Below are 16,104 nucleotides of genomic sequence, written 5' to 3'. Positions count from 1 at the left end.
CAAAAATACCGAGAGTACTCAAACTCAGCCTGCCTGCCTCAAGGGGTGAGGGGGAAGAAAAAATAGAAAAGGAAATATTTCCAATTCTCATACAGTTTCATAATATTCCTTATCAAAACATGCCAAAGATGACTGACAAACAAAATACCCACTATATACAAATCTTCAGTTTTGAATATTAATGCAAAAAATTTAAATATAAACAAATATAAACTAGCAAGGCATTAAAAGAATGTCACATAGTGGCCAGGCATGGTGGCTCACACCTGTAATCCCAGTACTTTGGAGAGCCGAGGCCAGGAGGTCAGGAGTTTGAGGCCAGCCTGGCCAACATGGTGAAATCCCATCTCCACTAAAAATACAAAATTAGCCAGGTGTGGTGGCGTGTGCCTGTAATCCCAGCTACTCGGGAGGCTGAGGCAGGAGAATCACTTGAACCCAGGAGGTGGAGGTTACAGTGAGTTGAGATTGCACCACTACACTCCAGCTTGGGCAACAGAGCAAGACTCTGTCTCAGGAAAAAAAAAAAAAAAGTCACATAGGAATCACTCCAGGAATAATTCAGCATTAGGAAATTTAGTGAATAATCCTATTTACAAAGAGACGGCTAGACAGCAAAGAAAAAAAATCTGATGTTTATTATAGTTATAGGATCTATAAAAGCATCTGATATAATATTATGCGTCTTTCTTTTTATTTGGCCTACAGGTGTTTTCTCTTTTTCATTAGACGTTTATGTATTGTATAGGTAAATCCCCATGGTTAAAAATTCAACAGCTATAAAATCGTGTTCTTTGAAAAATCTCTTATACTCCTGTACTCTAGCCATCTAGTTGTTAACTCTAGAGACAATGCAATCAGTTCTTACATGTATTTCCAGACATACTTTATGCACATTTACTACCCTTTTCCTCTCTTTTTCTTACAAGAATAGTAGCATAATATATACATACTTCTATACTTTGCTTTTTTCTCTTAACATATTCCTTAGACTTCATTCCACTTCCACACGAAGTTTCTTTATTCGTTTTAATGTCTGCATAGTATTCCATTTTATGGATGTACTATAATTTATTTAACCAGTTCCCTATATGCGTGGACATTTGTATTGCTTACCATCATTTGCTGTTACCAACTATGCTGCAATAAATATGTTTATAAATTTGTCAGTTTGTGTGGAAGTGTATCAGTAAGCTAAATTCCCAGAAGTAAAATTGCTGGGTCAAAGGGAATGTGTATTAGTAAATTTGCTGAATATTCCCAAACTCTGCCCCACACATGTTGTACTAATTTGTAATTCCATCAGCAATGTTTGGAAGTGCTTGCTTTTTCACAGGCATTTCAAAAAATATTTTAATGGTGGGTCTCTGTCAGTTTAACAGGTAAAAGGTAGTATCCCAATATACTTTTAAACTATATTTTTCTTATTAATGAGAATTTAGGCATTTTCTCATATACTTAAGAAAATTTCTCATTTTTATGTAAAGGAAAAGAACAAACTGCATAATTTTCTATGAACAGTTTGTTCCTTCCTTTGTAGATTTCCTGTTGGGTTGATGTTCTTTTTCTAATTGCTTTGTATACGCTATTTACATACAAAAAAAAAAATTGGCCCTTTAAACATAAGAGATGCAAATAGTTTTTCCTATTTGTGATGGCTTATTTTTTTCCATGTAGAAATTTTTTATTGTCATGTAGTTAAATTATCTATCTATTCTCTTACAGCTTCTAGGTTTGATGTCATGTAGACTCCTACCTAACTCAGCCCTACTTAATGTCTTTTAGATTCAATTATTCAAAAGGGGAGGGAAAGGGAGGGGAAGGCTATGCAGGTTAATTTCCTTTTATAAAAAAAATTATAATTTCATGCCTTTTAAAAACTTGTAATAAGCATGCATTATAAGCATTATAAAATTTAAAAGATTTTAGAAACAGAAAATCATCCTAGTCAGAAATGTTATAGTAGTATTATATTTCTAGGAATAATAAATTATTTCTTGCTGGGATACCATCAAAGAAATGTTTAAAACACAAATAAAATATGGGTTATAGGGAATCTTTAGAAATACCCCAAAATGAGCCTGAAACCTCTGGGATAGTCATGCAATTATTTTTCTTTTGCAATGGGAATATTAGGAAACAAACAGATTTGGAACTTTTTTCTCAAGCAAAATAAGCTAAGGAGGCTGCACCATCTCCCGCAAGACAGGGAGAACATAGCATTGGCAAAATCTCATTTTATTAAAGCTCTACTTTTCTTAAGGAATTCTGTATTTAGCTTGTTGTTTTTAATGTTTATTTTTCTACAGATAAATTAGACAATTATCCCCCAACGATAAAAGTTATGAAGGTAAAACTTAGTTGTAATTAAATTTTTCCCTGGTTCCACAACTTCTGCTGTAGGATAGTCTTTGTTTACCCAACACATCACTCCTCATGATGGCTTGCCTGTAAGCTGAGGACAACATTACCCTATGGTTGCCTCCAATAATATATATGAGACTCCAATTATATCAACTGTGAGGTACAGGACCTTCTAAGTGATTAGAGATCCACTTTCAGGTAGGAGCTTAGAAGAGGACAGCTTATATAGGAATATTATTTAGGCATTATGTTTGACAAGAAATTAGGAGGGTCCAAAACTCTTTGATTGGTCTCTGACTCTTATCCTAAAATCTCCATCTCAATGCAATAAAAAAGAATCAATATAATGCTTCAGGAAAGGAATACAGCCCTTATTTGGGCATGTTCGCAAAAAAATTTGTTTTAATAATTGTGCATCTATACAAATAGATTCCTTCCTCTTATCACACTTCCAAAACTATGTTTAATCAGTAAATCCTAAAAATATTATAAAAGTTGCTTTTCTTTTTTATCAATAAAGAATATTGTTCATATGTTTCTGTTCCATGTTTTCAAAATAATGCCACTAACAAGGATTAGATCTGATGTTTATATGCACAGAAAAGACAAAGAGTCAAAGATGGAAGACATTTAGAGGCCAACTGGTCCAAAATCTAATTTTATAATAAAGAAAATGGAGTCTCGGGGAGGTTGAGGGATGTGCTCCAGCCATGGAATTAGTGTCAGAGCCCAAACTAAAATCTAGGCTTCCTGATTCTTAATTCAGGTGGTCTTTCCATTCTATCACCCTGCTCATCTCTGTGGGTAGCTGTACTAGTTCATTGGAAGCTTGTCTTTACATGATATTTGACTCTAGTCTCATATTCGATGAAAACCCTTTTCTCCAAAAGAACTACTGTATTGTCACTTTATTCCAGCCTAATCTTTCTGTAGTTCTTTGAGTCGATTTAGAACTACAAGATGACCACTATATTTGAATATGTGAGCCAGAGTATTCTTGAGGTATTTCTTCAAGAACTACTTTAAAAATAATTTCCCTCTCCTTTCTGTCTTTCCATCAGAAGATCTAGTTCCTCTGGCAAACCCATCCTACCCTGACTCCTAACCTTCTTTCAAACTTACTGCAATTAAAAGTCTTACTACTCCCTGCTACCTGTTTATTCTGTGACCGCATTTCTCACACACTAGATGAGACACCCTCTGGTTGGCAAGGCCTATGGCTTATATTATTTTTCAACTCCACATGTAGCACAGTCCACTAATAGAATATATGAGTAAATAACAGCATTCCCTATCTCTAGAATAATATATTATCTATTCTTACACCTGAAACTGCATGACAATGAGCAATCAACCTAAAGCTAGTATATTCAGTCCTTAGTAATGTTTTTTCTTAAGTAATACTAAGATTTAATAGTTCAAGATTCTGGCTGACATATCCATGGTAAGTACAAGTTAAAGAGATATGAGAACAGAATACCACTGTATCATAGTCTTCTTAGTTGGGCCTAAAATTCGGTGTCAGATTATGATCAAGCTGTCTACTGCTACCCCAACAAATGGACTATATAAGTGATCCCAGAAGCAAACATGAATTTTGTCCCAAAAGGACTAACCATGACAAAAGCATTGGAAATAGATGTCACTTGCTTGGAAGCAAATTCAGAAAAATGATTCCATAATCAATTATGATATCCCTAACCTGCTTAGCCATCTTATACATGTACATTTTTATTTACATGAAACTTGAGAATAAAACTTGATGTGGATTAGCACTCCGGTTTCATCCACTGAAGATGGGGGAATAAAGAAGCAAAAAGCCAAAATCTTCCATCATTCTTTACTGCAGTTTATTTTCTATGTCCTTTCTACTTCTCCAACTTACTCTGTTACTGTGGTACTAAAAATATATCCTCCTAGTTTGCCATGGTAAAGTTGGATATGTACAACTGAGCATTATATATTATAAAAATAGGTTAGAAAATATGATATTATTATATCATTAGAGTTTGATGTGCCATAAAATTCTAGGTCTAAACTTTTAGTTGTGCTTCTCAAGAATGATGCTAACTTGTCACATCATTCTGAGCAAACTATCGCAAGGAGAGAAAACCAAACACCGCATGTTCTCACTCATAGGTGGGAATTGAACAATGAGAACACTTGGACACAGGGTGGGGAACATCACACACCAGGGCCTGTCGTGGGGTGGGGGGAGGGGGGAGGGATAGCATTAGGAGATATACCTAATGTAAATGACGAGTTAATGGGTGCAGCACACCGACATGGCACATGTATACATATGTAACAAACCTGCACGTTGTGCACATGTACCCTAGAACTTAAAGTATAATAAGAAAAAAAAAAAAAGAACGACACTAACTCGTCACAAAATGCAATGGTGTTGTGCTCTTAATACAAGCTCCACAAACTCTGGATCCACAACCACACGGGGGAGCAGCTGTATACCTATTGCAACTGCAAGCTCCTGGTCACATGAAATTCTAAAGTAACTTCTTTGTGACTAAGGCACAGTATTCAACATATCAGATTCAATACTAGGACAAAAAGCCTCTAATGACAACAACCCAAACCAAATAATACCCTTAAAATTATAAAGAGGTAAAAATGTATTGTTTCCCCACAAGCTTAGCTATAATATTTTGCCCGCAGCCAGAGTAAATTTTACCATACTATGAAGCAAATTCAAAACAGAAAACCGCTGGAGGTGTGGATGGGAGAAATCCTCAGGTAAATCAAATTTCTTTTAATAAATCTACAAATTAAGAAACTGTAGTACTAAGTGCAAGACAATGTAATCAAAGGTCCTAGAACTGCTTGTCTGTACAGATCAACAATCTCCTTCTTACACATGTCATAATCCTCTTGAAGCCAACTGACAGGATGATTCAATCTTAAACAGAAACAGAAGGAACTACAGGGATCATTTGAGTGAAATTCCTCATTTTCCAGAAAAGAAATCAAGCTCTAGAAAGAACAAGTGGATTTTTACTAACCATACCAATACTATTCACACAGTCCCTGGACAATTTACAGAGGAACTCTGGTCCTTCACTTCTAAAATCAGGGGTCTGTGGAAGAATGAGTAAATGGCCTGTGGGTCAGAATCCATGAGAATGACTAGACCCTCGATGTTCTCACATCTCTCTCTCTCTGCTTTAATGTATCCTGTACAACACCGCCACAGTATTGCTCCAGAAGGGCTGCAGAAATACAAACCAAGAATAAAGAGTGTGAGTCCATCTGAAGTGACTCCAGTGCCAGATTTTTCAGGGAAGTCTCAAGTCTAAGCACAAATAACTTGATGAAAATATCGGTATAGTGGAGATTAGGAAATGCCCTCTCTAGGCTGGATCACAATGAGCTAGTATTAGGTTTTACAACAAAATGATTTCCAGTGCCAGTTCCAGAAAGCTCAGGCAAGAAATAGGGCTGTAAACAACAATGCTCTGGGAAGCCTAATAGAGCATCAGCACACATTCAGTGGCTGACAAGATGCAAGCTCATCATTTTGCTTTGTGTCATAAGGGCATTTGCCTACTAATTAGGGTTTTGGAAAACTTCCCCAACAATAATGGGTCCCACAGTCTCTAACACTGCCCCCTTGAAGCTAGTGATCCAAAAATAATATCATTTGACAAGGTAATTTCCCAAGCCATGCCTGAAATGTGAAACAAAAAAAGCACCTCATTGCTTAAAGGTGCTCCACCAGGGACCTTGGGTTTTCCACCAAAACTTGCCTCCCCCACTCTGTTACTAAAGTTGACACTGAATTTGCATGCAGTCTCCCCCATCATCGTCGTCGTGGTGGCTGCACTAAGCTCCATGGCTCTGAGAGCCAGCCCGTCCCCTCCCTGCCACTGTGAAGTGGGTGTTCAGAGAGGTTCGCTCCTGGAACACAGGTGAGTGGAGTCCCCAAAGATCCGCGCAAAATAGCCCAGCCGGTTCCAGCAATTATGAAAAAGTCCAGGCTCTCAGACTGCTGACCCTGATAAGTAGAAGTCCTTGGTGCCACCTGGTATTCCAGTGGCTCAGTCCATGTGCGTCATCACGAGTAGGATCCAGCTTGCTGCTGAAAAGCCCTCTGTCCCGTTTGTGGATAACACAGTGCAGCCCAACCATGGGACAGCTTTAGGAGGAGGCAAAAGCTGAAGATGGATTTTTGTACCTGGCTGATATGGTTTGACTGTGTCCCCAACCAAATTTCATTTTGAATTGTAACTCCCACAATTCCCACGTGCTGTGGGAAGAAGCCAGTGGGAGGTAAATGAATTATGGAGGTGGGTCTTTCCTGCCCTTTTCTGATAGTGAATGAGTCTCACAAGTTCCGATGGTTTTTAAAAGGGGAGTTTCCCTGCACAAGCTCTCTTGTCTGCCACCATGTGAGACATGCCTTTCACCTTCCATCATGATTGTGAGGCCTCCCCAGCCACGTGGAAGTATAAGTCCAATAAACCTCTTTCTTTTGTAAATTGCCCAGTCTCAGGTATGTCTTTATCAGCAGCATGAAAATGGACTAACACGCTGGCCTACATGGAGAGAGCACCCTGGCTTCTTCTGAGGGCTGCTGCTGGGCTAGGTGCACCATTACCACTTGAGTATCTTGAAAACAGCTGGCAGTTTTCAGTTATTATACCACAACCTCTTCTCACAGACCTATTAGTGCATCTGAGACTGGGTGTATTTCTTCATATACTGGAAACTTTTGTTTCCTTAGAATAGAAAATTATCATACAGAGTTTTATTTTGAGTTTTTCTTTTTATGCACTGTCCTCATGGCTATATTCTCCAGGGAGCTTGTTCTTTTGGAAATCATATTTAATGAAGATATTTCCATATTGAAGTGAGGTGGGTGTGGTATTAAAGCAAAAAGAAAGGAGATGAAATATTTATTCTGCATTATGTTTGAAGTGTTAGATGCAAAGTATTAAAAGCAACCAAATTAAATCCCCCAAATTAAAGCAATCAGAACACCTGCTTCACTAGATTTTGCCAGCTGCCAATCATGTTGGACTGAGCTAATCTGTTCCTCTTTCTGAAACTACTATGGTAAATAACAATAAAACTTGCTTTTATAAAGGCAAAAATGAATGAATGAACGAATGCACCTATAAAACATAATCCTAGCCGTTGAGGGGAGGGAATCTATAATTATATTTTAGTGTGGCCTAAACTTCAAGAATTTTTTTTGAATTAAGACCAGTAAAAAAGTTTTCTTAATCTACAAAAATACAGAAGCCACTAATGCGCATTATGAAAAGAAATTCTTTCTAAACAACTCTATATGGGATAGAGCATATACTTTAAAAATTTTCTTTCTTTTGATTTTAAGCACACAATGCAGGCAGACAATAAAACTGTAATAATTAAATCAGCCTTTCAACTATAGCTGGCATTATAGGGACTGGTAATTACTGGGTAAACACAGTGGCCAATGTTTTTTGGTTTTTCAGCTATTGTAGTATTTACGTAGTCACTGAAGTAGCCAGGAGTAGTTTTTCAAAGCTTTCAACTTTCGTACGGTAAGTCCATCATTTGCAATTTATGTTGTTACTGTCATTGTGCTACCTTTCACAGATATTTATACATTTTAGTGGTCCCAGTAAGATCCAGTGTAATCTAAGGGCTGTCAGCACATTCTCTGTAATTCTCAGCAGCTTACTGCCTAAGCCATAGAAATAAAATACTCATCTATACTTTTAAAGCAAGACACATAGTGCTTCAGCAGTTTTGAAACACAAAAAGAAAGTAAACGTCACTATATTACTAGTTACTAAGGATTTTTTTCTTTTTTTTTTCTATTCTGCTACTAACTATAAAATGCTCAATATTTTTCAAACTTTCTTTTTTTAGATAGCAGAACTTTTTATTCCCAAACAACATTTTTTACAAAATTTCAATATATGCAATAGATAAAAGCACGAATGAGGAAGCTACACAGCACCTCTGTAGAACCCTAGAGCTCTCTCATACATAGCATGAAAAGTACTAGTCTAGGCCACATTTCAGATCAGAGACTAAAATTCTCAAATGAAAGATCCTGAGATCTTTTCAACATAAGGAAAGGCATGAACTCTTTCTAAATTTGATTTGAAGGGGCCCAAAGGAGAATTCTCACAAATAAATTAATCACAAAAAAACTATAACTTCAATCTCAATTTTAAAAATTACCTTTCTTTCTAGCATTAGAGGAACTTAACTCTAATTCAGTAACTCTTATTTACTTCAACTGTCAATTCAAGTAGGATTAATTCTGCCATTTGTTCTTAAATTGTATATATAATATGATCTCATTTTCATAAAGTGTTCTTTGTGCCCATTCATCTGCCCACTCAACTTTCTATTCATATAGTGCCAAAGAAAGACCCCCAAAGACCCCTTTATTTGTATAGAGCCATGCAGAACCCCTTAAAGTTAATAATGATGATCATTTTTAGATGTTAGGGATGGATTATTTTATTCTTTGTATTTTTCTGTAATACCTGAATTTTCTATAATAAATGTGTCAAATATATTTTATTACTCATACAAAATTCATTTCATAAACAATTACAATGGAACTCCAAAACTAAAAAGTATACTTCTCTATTGCCTGAACAACTGTTTATTTGCTTTGTTTTGTTTTTGTTTTTTTGAGTCAGGGTCTCGCTCTGACACCCAGGCTGGAGTGCAGTGCAATGGTGCAATCACAGCTCACTGCAGCCTCTACCTCCTGGGCTCAAGCAATCCTCCCATCTCAGCCCCTGAGTAGGCGGGACTATAGGCAGGCACATGTCACTTTGTCTGACCACAACTGTTTAATACTACATAATAAATCTAGGTGCCATGGAGTAAAAGAAAGTGACAAAAAAATTCCTGCTCAAAAACTATCATCTAGTTGGATAAACAATACTAGTAAATAAGAAATAACTCTCACTCAATATAAATCAGAATAGATTTAATAGCTAAAGTAAGTGCAATGAACCTTAAATTGCTATTGGAGTTTAGAAAAAAAATAAGATAATGGTATGCATTCCCCAAAAGAATTATAAGTGAAAAACATATGAAAGGATGACAAACCTTACCCATAAATTTAAAATATAGATTAAAACACTGAAATGGCATTTTACATTGATCTGGTTTAGCAAAGACTAAAGTATGATAACATACTAGGAGTCAACAATTTCAAATACCTGAGAACAGCAAGAGAAAAGCGCATTCATCTCTCACAGTCTTGTTTCCCAATACAGTATTTGTTAAAAACATGGGTGGAGAGAAATATTTCACTTAAAAAAATAAACAATAGCACACAGCCAATGATAATAAGCAACTGGCTCAGAGCTGTTTTTATTTCTGTAAACAACAAGTAAAGAAAGGTACTCTCATACACTGCTATTTGGAATACAAATTGGGTAGCCCTTTAGAAGCACCATGTAACAATTTCTGTCAAAATGTAAAATGCAGCCTGGGCAACATGGTAAGACCCCATCTGTGAAAAAAAAAAAGAAAGAACTGAAAAATTAGAGGCCTGGGAGGTCGAGGCTGAAGTGAGCCATGATCGTGCCACTGCACTCCAGCCTGGGTGACAAAGCAAGACCCTATCTCAGAAAAAAAAAAAAAAATAGGAAAATGTATATATCTTTTGAATTTATTCTGATGGAATAAGGCTAGCTAACATTTATTGAGCACTTACTATGCTCCAGGTACTATTCTAAGCATATATCATTTAATCCTCATGGCAATACTATGAATTTGGTATTGTTATCAATACCACTTTAGAAATGAGGTAACTGAGCTTAGAAAAGTTAAATAACTTGCCCAAGGTTTCATAATTAGTAAGTGGCAGAGTTGGGACAGAAATTCAGGCAGTCGGACTCTCAATTATGACACTATGTGCCAACATGTAACCAAAGATGAATGGCAGACATAAAGGTGCTTATTGCAGCATTGCTCATTATAGGAAAAAAGAAAAGAAAAAGAGCAAAGGAAAACTAGATGCCCTTCAGCAGAAGCGTGATTAAATAAATCACAGTACAGCTATACAATAAAATAGTATTCCTTGAAAAGAATGAAGTAATTTACATATATGGAAAAACCTCCAAATTACATTAAATAGAAAAAGCAAGGAGTAGAATAATGTGTAAAATTAAAGTCTATTTGGCCTCTAGGTAAACAAGGTAAATTAAACCATGAATTTTACTCTCAGTCTCCCCAGCACCACTAAGAACAATAGTAAAAGAATTTTTTTAAAGGCAAAACCAGTAAGAACAAAAAAACTTTCCTCCAAAAAACGAACAAAAACGAGGAGAAAAGGCACAAAATGTGAGAGCTAGAAAGCAAAGGAACAGGTGGTAACTGAGTTTACAGTTCCTAGAAAGCTAACTCCTAAACTGATGGAGAAGAAAGCTGAGAAGCTGCCCTAGTTGCATTGCAAAATCACCAGCAGCCGTAGCCATTGGCACCAGGTCCCCCGAGAAGTAAAGGTATGGATGGGGCTAAAAGCAGGATGCTTGGTTGCAAGTGTGTTTAACCAGTAGTCAGGTCCCAGGCTCCCTTTCCCCACTCCACCCAGCCAGATCCCTGGTAGAAGACCAGAGGCCCCAATCACCAAACCAAAACTCACTTAACAGAAGCTACTCTGTAGGAATGCCTAAGGAGTGCAGATTTGAACTAAAATTAGCAGTTATAAACAAGAGAAAGGAAAAGGTGCAGCTGACTACATGGAGCTTAAGCATTTAGGCATAAGTAATGCCACAGAGACCAAGCCTGGACAACTTGTTGCTCTGGCCAAAGATTCAAGAAGAACTTAAACTAACTTTTGTTTCCTGGCAATTACTTAGCTGCACTTTTCACAACAGCAAATCACTTCACCAAATTCTACTAAAATTAAATTAATGATCTTATAGATCAAATGCTCTAAAGGTCAAGAAGTTTTAGAGAACAAAATGGGAAAAAGGCAAAAAAGACAGACTGGGAGGGTTACATTAAGAGCCATGGGCTAAATAAGCCAAGGTCTCTCAATCTCAGCGCTATTGACATCTGGGGCCCGAAAATCCTTTGTTCTGTGCATTGAAGGATGCTTAGCAGAATTATTGGCCTCTACTCACTAGATGCACCTCCCTCAAGCTGTGAAAGCCAAAAATGTCTCTAGATGATGCCAAATCATTGCTAAATATCCACTGAGGAGGCAAAAATCACCCATGGTTGAGAATCACTAGGCTAGACCAAGCTTGTATTAACATAGAGAGGAAGATCTTCGGCAAAATGAGTGTTTCTAATAATCCAAAGTCCAAAGTCCTAATAAGAAACAGCCTAATGAGAAGCAGACCCTTGCCCAGCCTCAGAGGATAACCTAGGGCATATCCTTACGGTGTAAGTGTTCTCCTTCCGCCTCTGGCCAGTCCAATGCTCATGTCTCCTGTGTGGCAGGTGGCATGAGAGTCTACTGAAAATAACGAAATAAGGCAAAACATTTTCCAGTATCATCCCAGATTATCAATGTTCTAGGAATCTCCAATCAGGTCGTGCTATATTCCACTTCTCAGCCTATAAACAAACATTTCTCTGGGGCCTCTATCTGACCAGCATGCTTTTATTCCCTGTTAATCTGCTAAATCATAATTGCCTCTCTAAACAGTTATAACACTTTCTGTAAAACAGATGGAGCACATTTCAGAGACTCTTTTGAATGGAAATTTTCCATGCTGCCTACCTTAACTGAAGACCTTGACCCAGAACCTTCCTGTGATTCCTGATCCAGTAACCACTACCCATTTACCACCTATTAACCACTACCTATTTACTATTGAGCAAATCCCCAAGTCTATACTTTCTACCGTTGGCCTTAATACACCAATGAAGGAAAGTCCATTAAATCAGTCTTGCCGGCCGGGCGCGGTGGCTCACGCCTGTAATCCCAGCACTTTGGGAGGCCGAGGCGGGCGGATCACGAGGTCAGGAGATCGAGACCATCCTGGCTAACACGGTGAAACCCCGTCTCTACTAAAAATACAAAAAATTAGCCTGGCGAGGTGGCGGGCGCCTGTAGTCCCAGCTACTCGGGAGGCTGAGGCAGGAGAATGGCGTGAACCCCAGGGGGCGGAGCCTGCAGTGAGCCGAGATCGCGCCACTGCACTCCAGCCTGGGCGATAGCGAGACTCCGTCTCAAAAAAAAAAAAAAAAATCAGTCTTGCCATGAAATTAAATTAAGCCTTTCAAGCTTCTTCCCAAACTGCCTCAATTCCCTATACAGCATAAGGCTGAACAAAATATTCTTCTCTAATTACTTCTTTCTCATAGCAAAAAAATTGTAATACCAACTAAAAGCCTTTATAATACTCTTAAAAAAAAAAAACCAACAAAGCTATTTACTATTTGTTATAGGATCATCAGTCAGCAGATGGCATCTACCTTCTTTTCCAATGTCCCCAAGCCGCCACTATCTTGTCATCATGTCACTTAAAGTCAAGTTAGTATAGAGGAAGATCTTTGTTTTACCTTTTCTTCTATCCCAATCCATTTTAAAAGCTTGTTCTGCTTGCCTTTTCAGTCTCTTATTGTATTTACTTATAGGCAAGTAGAAATTCCTTAACCTTACTTTTGTCACTTGCCCAATTCAGTACACTTGCCAATGTACTGACTTGTGTCCCCTTGCCCCCACCCCAATTCATATGTTGATGCCTTAACCCTAAAGTGACTGTACTTGGTTGGACATAGGGCCTTTAAGGAGGTAATTTAGGTTAAATGCAAATGAGCTCATAAGAGTTGGATAGGACTGGTGTCCTCATAAGAGGAAGAGACACCAGAACTCGCTCTTTCCCTCCCAGCATGTGTATGTAGAAGAAAGGCCAAATGAGGACACAGCAAGAAAGCAGTTGTCTGCAAGCCAGGAAGAAAGGCCTCACCAGAAATCAGCCCTGATGGCACCTTGATCTTAGACTTCTAGTCTCCAGAACTGCGAAAAAATAAGTTTTTGTTGTTTAAGTCACCTAGCCTATGGTACACTGTTATGGCAGCCTGAGCAGATGAATACAGACATGAAATAGCTATAGCAGAAAGATGTTTGTCTTCTATCACAGAAACTATTAAAGCTCCTAAGCCTACCAGTGTCACAGATGTACATTTCCTTGGACATAGTTGGCTACGGCCGATAGTGTATATTAAAATATGCTTTCTTCACTAAGCCATTATTATAGCTAACACCTATAAATCAGAATCAGAATCAACCTAGAGTCAGAAAAAAAGAGGCTTTCTCCTTTCCTAAGAAAGCCTTGTCCAGATCCCAGTACTGTCACTCTGAACATAAAAGTCATTTTCTGCCATAAAAATAAGAAACCACTCTCAAAGAGCTAACACACTGGTGGAGATAAAAAGCACTGTGGAGTTTCTGGTGATTTGCCAAACTCAGTAGCAGCCAGTTGGCCTCCATGTCAGCATTCCGTGGCAGTGGCTGCTGCTCCTTTCCTCTTTGCTTCCCTCCTGTGGCTTATCTACACACTACCGCAGCACTCCTGAAGAGCAAAACACACCATCTCTGTAACGCCCGACTAACGCAGAAGAAAAGTTTACCCTCTTCTGGTTATAATAACCTCAAACCAAGGCAACTGGTGAAGAATCCTATAATTGTTTTTTGTTTGTTTGTTTGGAGACAGAGTCTTACTCTGTTGCTCAGGTTGGAGTGCAGTGGTGTAATCTCGGCTCACTGCAACATCCCCCTCCCGGATTCAAGCAGTTCTCCTCCCTCAGTCTCCAAAGTAGCTGGGATTACAGGCATGTGCCAACACATCCAGCTAATTTCTGTATTTTTAGTTAGAGACAGGGTTTTGCCATGTTGGCCAGGCTGGTCTCATACTCCTGACCTCAAGTGATCTGCCCGCCTCAGCCTTCCAAAGTGCTGGGATTACAGGCGTGAGCCACCGCGCCTGGCCTCTATAATTGTTTTTATAATTATAATGCCTTGACACACTGTAAGTTGACTTCAAGACATTCCACTTCTTCCAATCCTGGTTCCTTCTTTAATGTGGATAAGACTCAGACTCTCAGAGGAGGTAGGTTTTGAGCTTGGTATCTGTTCCTAATAAGAGAGAGTAAAAGGTTCTCTTTCCACTCCTTTACATTCTAACTAGGCAACTAGAGCATATACTTTTACATTTCACACATCTGCCAAAATTTATTCTAATTCTTGCCTCTGGAGCTGGTTATAGTTCTGGAGTTGTTTATAATCATAGATGGTAGTAGAAATAGGAGTCTTACTTCAGCTGAGTAGATTTCTAATAGTCCTGGTATAAAACATTTTGCTCAGCAAAACTTCATAATGGTGCTATATATGGAAAGTTCTGGTTGATGCTGCTGTTCAAGGGAGAGGTCATAGTCCTTACCCTGGTCATAGTGCCATTTTTGTTCCCACCCATCTTTAGCAAAGATGTCTTCTAAGGAAAGGATCCAAATTCAAAGAGGCTCTCTTGAACAACCAGGATAACTTGAACAACTAGATAACCTCTGAACTTCATTGTACCTGCCTACTTTTACTGTCGCCCAAATGCATTCTCCCTCACCATGTACACATGACCCATGACAAGGTACAGGTGTTCAAAGATGGATAATAAGAACAGCTAGAAATAATTGGTACACCCAAAATTGTTGTGAATGAGGTCTATCAACAATTTTCACTTGCTCTGTTTGTCAAGTCACAGTATGAGCAAACCTATCAAGACAAAGAACACCAAGCTACTCTCATCCATTAGGGCCATTTGTAAATATTCCGATTTTATCCAAATGAAGAAATGTTCTACATGTCAGTATTTTTATGTGTTTTTAGAATGAGTAGAAGCATCTTTCAGCTTTTAACTACATCAGTTAAAGATCCTTACATTTATCCCTAGAGATTTCTTGATTTAGGTTATCTCTAGATTTAGTATATCCTTGCTGAAAAAAGAAGACATGCTTTACAGGTCAGATTTAAAGGAAGTGTGTTAACACTTATGCATTCTAACTATGCTATCATTGTCCACGTCACTCAGAATCAGCTGCAACAGTGGCACATCAAAATGAAATACTGCAAAATAAAGAGGCCCACGACCCTCATGAGTATGAGAAATACAGCTAATTAAGAAGAAAATAAAAGAATAATATAGCTAATTAAGAAAAAAATAAAAGGAAAACTAACTACACCTATTCCACAGAACAGCCAAGGTGAGCTTGAAAAATCAGAAATCAGATAATGTGGTTTCTGATCATATTTAGAATAAATTCCAAATTTATAAAGCCTTATATCAGGCCTACTTGCTTCTCTGACCCCATTGCGTAGCACAGTTTTCTTCTTTTCTACTCATTAGGTTATAATGCCATAAAGCGGCACACCCTTAGGAAGGCACATTTTAGATGAGCCAAAAAGCAAGTCTGTGGCACATTATGACTAAACGAACCCACTTAATACTATCAGGGAAGAATTAGTAGATATCTTTAAGGACAACTTGCCTCACACACAAATGCCTAACTATGTCATTCACAAATATTAACAAAAATCCATTACAGAAAAAGCCAAGTATATATCAGTGGGCTCTTTAAGATGTGGCCATCTGGGTCTGAAATAAATATAATACTATAGCTCAGCACCAGCACTATTTTATATATGTAATAATAACTGTCACACTGGAACCTCTTCTGAAATTATAAATGCATGTGTCCACTTTAGTATGCAATGCCTGTGAGGTTTATTCCAGAAAACCTCAAACTTACTTG

At 37.9% G+C, this 16,104-nt stretch overlaps 1 protein-coding gene across 2 annotated transcripts in view; it reads right to left on the bottom strand.

Annotated features, from left to right (window-relative positions):
- RAB3GAP2 (RAB3 GTPase activating non-catalytic protein subunit 2) overlaps positions 1-16,104 on the bottom strand; it is a 120,918-nt gene that overhangs the window by 65,739 nt on the left and 39,075 nt on the right. The window lies entirely within an intron of this gene.

This window comes from Pongo pygmaeus, chromosome 1 (assembly GCF_028885625.2).
Source record: "Pongo pygmaeus isolate AG05252 chromosome 1, NHGRI_mPonPyg2-v2.0_pri, whole genome shotgun sequence".
NCBI classification, from domain to species: Eukaryota; Metazoa; Chordata; class Mammalia; order Primates; family Hominidae; genus Pongo; species Pongo pygmaeus.
Note: the sequence above shows the minus strand (reverse complement) of the source record. Positions and strands in the feature narration are given on the sequence as shown.